The sequence below is a fragment of the Lactuca serriola genome, chromosome 8, assembly GCF_051521515.1.
Source record: "Lactuca serriola cultivar US96UC23 chromosome 8, Lser_US96UC23_V15, whole genome shotgun sequence".
Taxonomy (NCBI): Eukaryota; Viridiplantae; Streptophyta; class Magnoliopsida; order Asterales; family Asteraceae; genus Lactuca; species Lactuca serriola.
This window is the reverse complement of record NC_136415.1, coordinates 108,653,090-108,666,726: the sequence shown is the minus strand read 5'-3', so window position 1 is coordinate 108,666,726 and position 13,637 is coordinate 108,653,090. Positions and strand designations below refer to the sequence as shown.

The following is a 13,637-nucleotide window of genomic DNA, read 5'->3' as shown; positions in this document are numbered from 1 at the left end:
AAATCATTTTTCTAATTTACATACAATTTGAAAAACTTGGAATTTTCAAATTTTTAGTAAACTTTAAAAAACTGAACGAACCAAACGCTTTTCCTAAATTTACGTTTTTTCTTGAAAAAATTCCTAAAGAAATAGAAAATTCTTCGCGACCAACTCGACCCTAAAAATCCTTAAAATCTTAAATTAGAAAAAGAATCACACAAAGGCCTACGACTAAAGTCCTACAAATTATTTAAATTGGGCTGTTAAGCCAAAAACAACTAATGGGCCTAATATTGATTTTCGATATACGAATATACGATACCTTAGGGTTAAAGAGTCGTTACAGTATCAGCCGTTCACGTAACGATTGAAGGTGTGAGGCGTTAGATGTGATTGTGTCCAGCTCTACATAAACCCGGACTCCCAATCTTCATTGCCATCGGTTTTGTTTTAAGTTTTCCTGTCATTGAAATTCTTCCGACTTCCGGCCATCTTCCGTCTTAGTGATTACAATTTACGTTTATCTGATTCAAGGCTTCGCTATCTGGTCGGCGTGAATTTTCTCAGTTTCTGCCCGACTCGTTCCCTAGAAGCAAGATCAAGCGTGCTGTTCTAAACTTTTTAATCTCCTTCGGCTTTCATTTCTTCGAGATCACTAGTACAGCTACATTTATTTCTTTATTCTATACATTCTAATTTGCTGTTTTCAATTGATTTTAGTTAGGTGGTATTAGATTTTTTGGAAAACGATCAGCGATGATGAGTCAATACAGACCTGTAATGATTTGCGAGCATGATCGCAATTTATGAACATCTAAGGGACTGAGCTTTATATCGTTCTCTATCTTTCTATAGGCTGCCATCTTTTTATGTTTTCTTATTATGTTTTTTTTTCAAATTTATCTTTTTAGATGATTTGTGAATGTTATTTCTTATTTTTAAGTTAAATTCAGTAACGGAAATCACATTAGCTGAGATTTTGCTATTGAAACCCATTTGATGCAGGTGTCAGTTCAGAACCAAGAACATATTGACATTGTTTGTTGATATCTTTTAGAAGCTATAACGAATTCATGTCAATAGCCATGTCTCCAAATGTCGTACAACTAGGTTTTGTTTTAAAAGGTTTTTTAGGATGTTTATTTGGTTTAACATGTTTTAATGTCAATTAAATCCTTAATAGGGTTTAAAGTTATTACATGTCAAACCTAACTTTGACGACATAGGGTAATATTTATGATATTGAAAATTAAGTTACAAAACATTTTAACCCTTTTTGTTAAAATTTTCGAGACAATTTAAATCTTAACTATTTGTACTATATTGTTTCTTCTTACAGGAAAAGATTGCATCATAACAAGCGAAGCCTATTGAATCAAATAGTTTAGAGTTAAATAGGTCTGATCATTTATGGAATTAGGTGAAGGTGGTGGTGGAGCTGCCATGGGAATCAAATAATTTTGGCTCTTATCTGTAAAAGAGCATGTTTACTCCTTTAATATCATCTTCGGCTGGTCAATTTAATAAAGGAAAGGATAGAAATTGACAGAGAGAAATCCCTAGTTCAACGGGAATCAAATAATTTTATTTTTTTAAGTTTTTGTGTTCTTAAGTTAGTATGAAATGAAAACTAAACGGTTACATACTTACAGTTATACATTATGTTTTTGAATTATATAGTTTAGCAATATGTTTGAGTTGTTGATTTGTTAAATTGAAATGGGAGGTTTTTAGAGAAGCATGTTGAATTTTTTGACCAATATCAACATAACAACTTTAGAAGGCAACACCTGAAATCAAATCTAAATGCTAACTTATCTAAGGATCGAGTATTATTAATAAGATAATAGGAAGAAACCCCTGAAACAAGAAATTAACTAGAAACATGAAAGAAACACATGAAACAAAGAGTATTGTTGATAAGAATTTATCTAGAAAAATGAAGGTAACCCAGGAAATAAGAAATTAACAAGAAACATTAAACACATGTGTTTATTATCACTTGTCAAACATCTCATGAAACATGCCCTCCTCCATATCTACCTTATTAAATTAGAATGATTTTGCCACATGTCATCATTTTGTCATAATTTTGAGATATATTTATTTTTCATCTGTCATTTATTTTAATTTTCATTTTTAATATATCATTAATTTAGTTTTCATAAATCAAACCTACCATAATGACTATTAATTTTAAATTTCAAATTTCAAATTTCAAATTCAACTTCAAATAAATTTACAATTTAAAACTTTGTGTTTACAATTTTCTTATAATTAACCAGTTTAGTACACCTGATAATTAAACTCATAATTTTAATTTATTTATTTTTTGCATGTTTTTTTCTCATAATTTTTACTTATTTCAAAGTTCAAATTTCAAATTCACATAAATTTACTATTTAATCGTACGTAGCATTTTGTTTTAATTAACCCGTATAATATATGGGTCTCACAACTAGTATTTGTTATAGAATCAACTATATTATTAGGAATCAAAATCAATTAAAAACTTTTAATCAAACAATCAAACTAATTGGCAAGAATCAAAACCAATCAATAACTTTTAATCAAACAATCAAACTCAAGTCAACGAAAAAAAAAAAGTGTAAAATTTGAAGAATTAAAAATTATCTAAATCGTCCGCATCTTTATTGATGAACTAAAAATTATCTTTTCACCCGTCTAATTATTTGACAAAAGATAAAAGCATATGCTAAATTATTGTCATCTAAACCCATTGTCTCTAATTATTTATCGATTTCTTCCCTTTATAGTCATGATAGGCTTTCTTTTTCTTCATAACATCAACGATTTTTTTTAAATATATGTATAATATTGTGTTCAAAAGATTTTGGTTGAGGTTGACGGGTTCAACTACTCCTTCATCTTCATCTTGATTTTTTTTATAGTTTTCCAGTTTTAATCTTTTACTTTTGAGCTTCTTGGTTTTGAACTCTCATCGGGTGAAACATGAGTTGCTGACATTATTTGAATATACTCATCATTATCTTTGTATTTGTTATCCAGAATTACCTCAATATTTGTTATTAGTTCATCAACATCATTTTTTTTTAATTTGTATGGATTTGCGTAATTGGGTGTTTTTTCTGTTTTGTTGTTTCTACTTTTGATCCCGATGCTTTATCATTTGAAAATAACATATCCAAGTTGTTGTAGTTTGAAATTTTTTTGGTCTTGAATGCTTCTGCGTTAGGGTTTGCCTATTTATAAACAAACCAAAAAATAATTAGTAAAAGTCAATGGTATAAAACAATCAATCAAACGTAAAACCAACACATACACTAATTAATTGTGTCCACACTTCATTCTCTGTTTCAGTATGTTTTGTTTTAGAATTCTAGGAGAACTCACTCAATGTAGTACCCCGGAACATATCATGCATTACCTTTTAAAGTTTGCATTTGATTTTTAAATGATTTTTTTGGCAAAAGACTTGTTAAACTCTTTACTCATCACTGCAATCATGTTCACATAAACTTCCAAAGTGGATGTACCATTCACTCGATTACCTATTTCATGTTTGTTTACCAGTGCTTCAATGAGAGCATTATCCCTCTTATTTGTCCACGACAAATTTTCTTTCTTCACAACATTTCCATCAGATGTCCTTTTGATCATGATCGCTCTGTACATATAAACATAACAAAAGGAGCCATACATTGTTATAAAATTGGACAAATGTATATAAAAAAACAGGGCTCATAATATAAATAACACCATAAAAAACTAAACACCAAATGTCACTACAAAATTAAACTAAAATAACAAAATGAACTAATATTGATATACTATAAAACTAATTAGACATCTAATTTATTGTTTGGTTTCAACAAGTAATCATCTCACATTTGACTTGTAATAGAGTTCCTAAGTTCCTTAGCCCTGTCACTATGCAAACGTATGTTATTAACATCATGTACTTTATATTAATGTTTTTTGTCACGATCTTCGTCAAGTAAAAAATTGTATAAGATGCAACATGTCACAAAAATGTCTGATTATGTGTCACACGAGTAAAAAAAGTTCATGTGTACTTCTGACGATTGAGAACCTTCTTTTTAGAACACCAAATGCCAGTTCTATCGCATTACGTAAAGAAGCATGCCGAAAATTGAACAACTCTCTTATGTTCACTGGGGGAGAGTAGAATACTATTTCAAATGATACCTAACCCCTCTATATGATGTCATTAGTTCAATGGTATTAGGAAAACCGACGTCTACCAAATATTGTCGGCCTATAAACAACATGTAATTAATTTCAAATAAAAGATTACACACAAAATTAACGTAGTTAATAATAACTACCCATATGAATTAGTAGCTTGTAACGACCCAAAATTTTCATTTTTAATATAGCTAAAACATTGATACCATTTACTTCAAACATTTCATGTCATCATTAAGTAAAACATTTATCAGATTTTATCCCGAAATCATTCATTGCGGAAACCATAGGTGTGTTCACTGCGATTAATTCAAGCCCTCCTCTTCCAAATCGATGATACTTGAAACCAAAACTATGAACCGTAAGCACAAAGCTTAGTGAGTTCCCCATAACATACCCCACACAATCCACATAACCACATAATTCATACTAACTATAACAACTACATAAACCATATCAATCATATAAGCCATGCATACATAAACCTTTAAGGATGCGGCGGGATCCCCCCCAGGGTCTGACACCTTTGCGCCATGGGCTACCCCACATGGTCTTTACCTGGGAATGTCATGGGCTACCCTAGATGGTCTTATATCCAACTGCCACGGGCTCCCCTCGGGGTCTTCCATGCAAGTATCACAAAGACAACTAGCATATCACACATCACATAAACAACAAATATAACACATACCGCATAAACATCTAGTATACTACATATCACATAAACAATGCATATAAACATATAAGGATGTCGTGGGCTCCCCCTAAGGTCTTATACCATCGTGACATGGGCTACCCCACATGGTCTTTACCAGGGAATGCCATGGGCTCCTCCACATGGTCTTATATCCAATTGTCATGGGCTACACCACATGGTCTTTACCTGGGAATGCCATGGGCTCCCCCACATGGTCTTATATCTAATTGTCATGGGCTACCCCACATGGTCTTTACCTAGGAATGTCATGGGCTCCCCCACATGGTTTTATATCCAATTGTCATGGGCTACACCACATGGTCTTTACCTGGGAATGTTATGGGCTCCTCCACATGGTCTTATATCCAATTTCCATGGGCTACATAAACCATATCAATCATATAATCCATGCATACATAAATGTAACGCCCGTAGATCCGGGCTAGCCAATTTAGAGACAATGAGCGTCAAAAATGAGTTTTTAATGGAAGATTATTTAGAATGATTAATCTTAACCAAGTTGTAGAATATATCTCAAGAGTTCTGTACATATAAAGAATGTCGAAATCCGAGTTATAACGAAGAAGTTATGGCCCGTTGAAGATTTTCGGCAAAATCGGCACGTCACTGTGAGACGTAAATAGTGAATTTATGATAGAGGACTTTTTTAGCCTTAGTGATCGAAAACAAAGTTGTAGTATACGTTAAACCGAGAACATCCATAAAAAGAACGCCCAAATCTGACTTCGTATGAGGAAGTTATGCTTTTTCTAAGATTCGGCTTAGCAGTGCACGACTCGAAACTCGAATTTTAGTTCGAGCGGTTTTTGGCTTACGCAACCTAAATGAGAGTTGAAGATCTCATTAATAGGAACTCAACCGTAAAAATAAAGATGAAAACGGAGTCCGTATGAAGGAATTACGAATTCTTCACGGTCATTTAACAGTCTAAACTCCTCCTACTGTTAAATTTAAGATCGGTCGAGAATTAGCCGACGGAGTCCAAAAATGAGCATTAAGCTACTAAACCATTAAACCTTAACATGGGGCAGTCTAGAGGGTCTTCCTTGACCCCAAGGGCCCTAAAAATCGAACCTTTCCAGTCACATATGTCCAATATATGACTTAAACACCAACTTGGGTCAAAATGAAGTAAACAAATCAAAGACTCAAACTTAAAGTCCAAAACCATGACCAAAATCCAGATTTGAGACTTATAAGGCTTAAGCTACCACCATGATCCATAAAGTTTCCAACTTTATGGATTCCATGCATGCTAACCAACATTACAAGCCATAAAATGCATGGAAACTTAGATCTAGCAAGCAAGGAAAGGAAAGGCATGAACTTGAAGACTTACAAAGGTCCAAAAGCTCCACAACTCGCTGATGATGAACACAAGAAGCTAACCAATGCACCATCAATGATCTTCTTCTCCTTAATGAGCTTCAAAGCCTCTAAAATCTCTTGAATAACACCAAAATGACCAAGAACTTCAATGGGGTCCGAGATTAGGGTTTCTAGAGGTCTTGGGAGTGAAAGAGGCTGATGAGAAGCATCCCTAATCATCTTATACCTTTAAATACCCAAAAATTAGGGTTTGGTGCATCAGGCGCTCCTCACGTCGTGAGCCCTTGATGTGTGTTAAACGAACTAGTTTTAATTCTATTAACTTAGGCAGAGAATAAACACACGAAAGGTAGTGTACCTATCGATTATTAATATAGTTCAAGCAACTAAGGTATCGAACACAGGGAACGGTAAACAATTAAAATAAATGCTAATATTATCTAAATAAAACAAGTAAAAAAAGGGTTTTCTCTAGTTTTGTAAGACTAGAAATTTAAACACTTTACTAACACGCAAACTAAGCAACTAACAGCTAAGAAAACAAAGATCAACTAAATTCAATGATTAAAAAGGCCTTTTGTTTAGCTTCGAATCATTTGTTCCCATGGATGATTTTATGGTAAATATATCGGATTAATTCTTCATTGGTTATCGACTAAAGTGATTAGATTCACATTCGCTATAACTAATCCTTAGAAAACAGATTAATTCAAGCAATGACCAGTTGTCTAAATTAATGAATTTCCTAGTTTGTTGATTCGGGTTTAGAAAGACTTGTAATTAGCTAATAAAATTGGTGATTCAATTAACCTCTTGTTGACGGTGTATCACACAAGCTCACACATTAACATACCTATCTTCTAGTTAATTCTAGTTTCACATTCGTTATTCCTAGACATACAACTATGTGGTCACATTAATCATATGAAACTCGCAACTAAGAGATGTTCATACAACTTAATTACTAATTTATTAACAGAGAATAGTTTTTGTTAGCATATGAGGTTCTTTAACAAGCTTAACAAAACAAATATCACCAATTAAAATTAACCCTAACCATAAAATCAAGCCATGTTTACAAATTCATTTACCCTAAACAGAAGTTATGAGTTTTTAGCTCATATCTATAGCAAATAACAAACTAAAAACATAATCTAATGATTGAAACATGGTTCATGCAAAAGATTAAGATAAAAGTAGTGTGTTATTGCCTTTGATCTTTTTCCAAATTGATATCTAAGTTGAAATCTCAAAAACCACAGCTTCTAAGAACCCTTCTGGCCTCCAAAAATCATCCTAAACTTCCCCCATTAGCTAGGGTTCGAATGAGAAGCTTTTCTATATATATATATATATATATATATATATATATATATATATATATATATATATATATATATATATATTCTGAAAACAGGGGCTACTCGGCGAGTCCAGTGACCTACTCGCCGAGTCCATCACTTAAAATCCTGTGTACGGCAAAGCAAAGTCAAGAATCGCGAAACTTCTGACCAACTCGTCGAGTTGATGGCCTACTCGTCGAGTCCGTTTAGAATCAACATTCTCTCAAAACACGAAAGTCGTCCGAAATTATGTCTAGTTTTCAGAACATTTTGAATCTCGTCAATCGGAGTTACGGTTCATGAGATATGTCTAAAACACTGACGAGGGGTCAAGCTGTCCAGCAATATCCTTCTTTCTTCAAAATCCAAGATCCAAGCCTCCAATCGCCAATTCCGCTTCATTTTCCTTTCGAGCATGTCTTTGTTGTTGAAAATGAAATATTTAAGCTAATTAAGCACCTTTGGTTCATTATTTGAGATAAATTTAACATAAAGTATTAAGATCATGCATGCATTTTATAACTAAATTTGCCCATATCAAAATACCCCACACTTGACTTTTGCTTGCCCCCAAGCAAAACTGAATTTTTAACACACTAATGCCACATAAGACAATCACAATCGAACCCAGCCATTATGCCAAGACCACAACGCATGCATTTGTGTCTAAATTTTTTCCTAAGGACCCCCTCAATTCTAAATACTTACAATCCTCATAAACACTCGTCCACTTCTTTTGAACAACGCTCATTTTATGCATCTCTCCGAATCCATCCCCAGAAAACTTTTTTAACCTCAAGTCATTTTTGGTTAAATCCCCAAGCACACATACGATAAAATAACGTAGAAAAGAAAATTACTAATTAAAGACAAATACAACTTTTGATTGAATCTTTTATACTTTGTAGCTTTTCTTCATGATATTCTTCTTTGTCTTCATAGCTTTGTAGATTCTTTATTCAAACATTTCATCACTCTTTTTTTTTCAACTTTCTTTTCTTTTTTTTTCTCTCTCTTTTTTTCTATTTTCTTTTTTTCCTTTTTTCAACGCACTTTTTCCACTTAAAACTGAAAACCTAGAAAAACATATGCTTAAGCAAGACAATTTAACTTCATCCTTTATTGGTTAAAGGCATTAGTCTAGTGTGCATTGACTACTTAAGTTTTCCTGGATACATTTCAAGTACACAATGCTAAAAATATTACGATCCTCAAACTAACCGAGGTTGTGTTTTTGTCCCATGATTTCACTAGAATAAAGGGGGTCACAAATGCACTATAACATATATAGGCTCAACTAAACATTTGGGTCTTCGTAGAATCATCAAATATAATACTAGCATGATCCCTAATTGCTTTTTACCAAAGTTTCCTAAATTAATCCTAGCAAATTTTATGCAAAGTTTTAAAAATTAACTAGTGTAACCAACCAACCCCCTACCCCACACTTAATTTATGCAATGTCCCCATTACATATCATGCATGATAAAGAACAATAAAAATAAGGAGAGAATTGGAACAAACTCCCCTGGGATAGTAGTGGCGAGGTTGATATCTCTTCTCTTCAGCTCCATCTTCAAGTGACTTTAGACATGGGAACAACTCATCCATGTCTTGGGTGTCAAAATCTCGTGTGGTACAGTCTTTATAAAAGCTCCAAATATAAGGGAAAAACTCTTGGAAATGCTCGGAAAATGATCTTCAAAGAATAGAACCAATGCCCATATCAAATGTCATCAAATCTTCAGCTCAAAAGTAAGAAGAATGAGTGACTCGTCGAGTAAGTATGTAGACTCGCCGAGTTGAAGCGTAAATGGCAGAAGAATCGTGAATTTTCACATGGACTAGGCGAGTCCATAAGATGCACTCGGCGAGTAGACCACTGTGTGACAAAAATTTTATTCTGCCCAAGTCCGTTTCTAATGTATGGGGGTTATATAAACTAATAATTTCCCTCATTTTTCTTCAGCGAATAAACACTCTATAACCCTTCAATCAATTGGACTCATAGCTTGACTCAAAACTTCGTTTCCTCTCTCGCCTAGACTCGATTTCTCGCTTCATCAACCTTGACTCTAGACCCTCACATGCATCCTTACACTCAAACTGAAAAGATCAAAAACAAAAACCAAGTAATAAAAAAAAACATTAAAAAAATCCTAAATTATCCTTAAACACTAGAAGTTTAGAAAGAAAAAGAAAAGAAAACTCTAATGACGGGTTGCCTCCCGCAAGCGCTTCTTTTTGTGCGAGTCTTTAGCTGGACTCTCAACTTAATAAACTTCAAATAAACTTAATGCCAATCCATACGTTGCATTGAATATCTTCTTTGGTGGACCAATTTGTAAAATTTGGCTCTTTGCTTCAAAAATTGGCCAAACGAGCTTCAATTCAGATAACCCAAGAATCTTGATAAGGGTTGGAACCGGTTGGATACTAATCAAAAATGGATCGTGCTTCAGAACATTATCCAAAGTTGGAGTCGTCACCCCATGCTTCAAAATACAAATCGGAAGAACAGGGGGCCACGTCGTGGTAATGGTCAAACCACGGCTTGGTTCCTGCAACTCAGGTTTTTCTTGTTCTTCGTCTGACCTCTCTGCTAACAACCTTTCCAGCTCCTCCAAATCTTTTTCTGGATTAAATTCTTCATCTTGTAACTTTAGCTCTTATGAATCAGATTGTTGTTGATCGTTAGACAAGATGATATCTAACCATCTATCAAATTTCTTCAAATCTTCATCCGATCCACACTCCTCATCTTCTTGCTCAGATTCCTGTACTACTTCCTCAAGAAAAGCATCAAAAGCATCGAGATTTGGAAGATACATAATAAATAAAAATTAAACTATATATATATATATATATATATATATATATATATATATATATATATATATATATATAAGATAACAATTAGCAAATAAAATTAACTATTTAGAACCGTTCCTCGACAACGGCGCCAAAAACTTGATGTGTGTTAAACGAACTAGTTTTAATCCTACTAACTTAGACACAGAATGAACACACGAAAGGCAGTGTACCTATCGATTATTAATATAGTTCAAGCAAGTAGGGTATCGAACACAGGGAACGGTAAAAAATTAAAATAAATGCTAATATTATCTAAATAAAACAAGTAAAAAAAGGGTTTTCTCTAGTTTTGCAAGACTAGAAACTTAAATACTTTACTAACACGCAAACTAAGCAACTAACAGCTAAGAAAAACAAAGATCAACTACATTCAATGATTAAAAAGGCCTTTTGTTTAGGTTCGAATCATTTGTTCCCATGGATGATTTTATGGTAAATATATCGGATTAATTCTTCATTGGTTATCGACTAAAGTGATTAGATTCACATTCGCTATAACTAATCCTTAGAAAACAGATTAATTCAAGCAATGGCCAGTTGTCTAAATTAATGAATTTCCTAGTTTGTTGATTCAGGTTTAGAAAGACTTGTAATTAGCTAATCAAATTGGTGATTCAATTAACCTCTTGTTGATGGTGTATCACACAAGCTCACACATTAAAATACATATCATCTAGTTAATTCTAGTTTCACATTCGTTATTCCTAGACATACAACTATGTGGTCACGTTAATCATATGAAACTAGCAACTAATAGATGTTCATACAACTTAATTACTAATTTATTAACAGAGAATAGTTGTTGTTAGCATATGAGGTTCTTTAGCAAGCTTAACAAAACAATATCACCAATTAAAATTAACCCTAACCATAAAATCAAGCCATGTTTACAAATTCATCTACCCTAAACAGAAGTTATGAGTTTTTAGCTCATATCTACAGCAAATAACAAACTAAAAACATAATCTAATGATTAAAACATGGTTCATGCAAAAGATTAAGATAAAAGTAGTGTGTTATTGCCTTTGATCTTTTTCCAAATTGATATCTAAGTTGAAATCTCGAAAACCACAGCTTCTAAGAACCCTTCTGGCCTCCAAAAATCGTCCTAAACTTCCCCCATTAGTTAGGGTTCGAATGAGAAGCGTTTCTATATATATATATATATATATATATATATATATATATATATATATATATATATATATATATTCTGAAAACAGGGGCTACTCGGCGAGTCCAGTGACCTACTCTCCGAGTCCATCATTTAAAATCCCGTGTTCGGCAAGGCAAAGTCAAGAATCGCGAAACTTCTGACCAACTCGTCGAGTTGATGGCCTACTCGTCGAGTCCGTTTAGAATCAACATTTTCTCAAAACACGAAAGTCTTCCGAAATTATGTCTAGTTTTCAGAACATTTTGAATCTCGTCAATCGGAGTTACGGTTCATGAGATATGTCCAAAACACTGACGAGGGTTCAAGCTGTCCAGCAACATTCTTCTTTCTTCAAAATCCAAGATCCAAGCCTCCCATCGCCAATTCCGCTTCATTTTCATTTCAAGCATGTCTTTGTTGCTGAAAATGAAATATTTAAGCTAATTAAGCACCTTTGGTTCATTATTTGAGATAAAATTAACATAATGTATTAAGATCATGCATGCATTTTATAACTAAATTTGCCCATATCAGCCCTTAATGCTCACATCGTGAGCCTTAAATGAACTTGGTCAACAAGTCAACGATCCCTCACCCGAACTACTCCAACTTCAAACGGCCATAACTTCTTCGTTTTAACTCCATTTTTGACGTTCTTTATATCCACGAAAAGGTGGTGAGAAGCTCTACACATCTATCGACTTATCCTTACCTTAAAACCTTCCGAACGAAAATCCAAAATTCATAAAGAGCTCGAACTACCACTTTAGCGATATATACCATTGGCTCCACGGCATAACCCAATTCCCAGATCACCTTAAACACATTATCCGTACCTAAATGGGTCTAGATCTCTCTTTCCAAAGACCCTAAGCCTTATGATAACCCATCTTCAGGCCACAATCCCGAATTAGGAAAGCAATTCGGAACAGGGCGTTACAAGTATCCATTCATGTTTAAATTCCAATTTCATATTTAGAGTGCCAATTCATGTTAATGAATGCCATTCGCTTCTTAGATGTCAATCCTTATGTAGTTATCAATAGATTTCCTAAAATGCCCTTAAGGGTACAAACTCCATGGATTCATCCAATAATCAATCACACTAACTGTTTTGCATCCGAATAATTCTAATAGCATCCATTCATAGTTATGAACTTAATTTACTAATTAAAAAATCATACCATAATGCATATAATACATTGACGTCGTCATATTTTTTCCCCAAACCACCTAGAATCCATTTTTATGCAACATTCTACCATCGTTGATGAATTTGGGCATTCTAATTGGATTTGTTGCTAATAAATATCATATAGGTCATAAAATCCAATCCCAATATAAAATATAAACATGAAATCCCCAAATTTTGATTTCTATGGTTCATAAGAGTTTTCACCCAAAATTCTCAAATCAATCAATCGGATGATTAGATTGAGATTGGGATCATCAAAACTACTCAAGGGAGGTTAGAAACCAATATCCTAATCGTCAAATGAGAAGAAAATCGAATATAAATCCAACTCCATAGATGAAACTCGAATTATAAACTAAGGGATAAAGAAAGTATGCCGTGAGCTACTTGATTTCTTCATAACTTGCATCAAATGAACCAAGAAGGCTTGAGTTCGAATCCTATGGTTTTCACTTGAGATTGAAACACCATTTATCTTCCCCGTTCATTCAAAACACGAATAATATGAGTGAGGTAAGAAGGTGTGCATTTTATTTCCTCCGTGTTTCACATTTAGTCCTTCTAGTTTACTCATTTTGCCAATTTCCACTATAAACTCACATTTTGTGATTTTAATTTAAGTTTAGACATATTAAGTCATTCTGCATCCATTATATAACTTTTTGTAGCCCCTTCCATTAGTTGATTCAGCCCTTTAGTCAACTCACTTTTCCAACTTGACACTTTTAGCCCTTGGACTTTAAAGTGTTGTCATTTCCACTTTTAACTTTCTAAATTCCATATCAACCAATGATATGATTATCTCATACTGATTTATTTACATAGATCATCCTTTATTTATTTGATTAA

The 13,637-nt window shown here is 33.4% G+C and overlaps 1 long non-coding RNA gene and 1 other non-coding gene across 3 annotated transcripts; both read left to right on the top strand.

Moving 5' to 3' along the window:
• Positions 1-330: 330 nt before the first annotated feature.
• On the top strand, positions 331-1,657 carry LOC145070796 (uncharacterized). 2 transcript variants are annotated; one of them, XR_013690077.1, is made up of 2 exons: positions 331-640; positions 1,322-1,657. It is a non-coding gene; the product is annotated as an uncharacterized LOC145070796 (long non-coding RNA). The 2 variants fall into 2 exon arrangements; XR_013690078.1 differs by having other exon boundaries at positions 988-1,657.
• LOC145071866 (small nucleolar RNA SNORD25) lies at positions 732-814 on the top strand. Its single transcript, XR_013690829.1, has one exon. It is a non-coding gene; the product is annotated as a small nucleolar RNA SNORD25 (small nucleolar RNA).
• Positions 1,658-13,637: the final 11,980 nt, after the last annotated feature.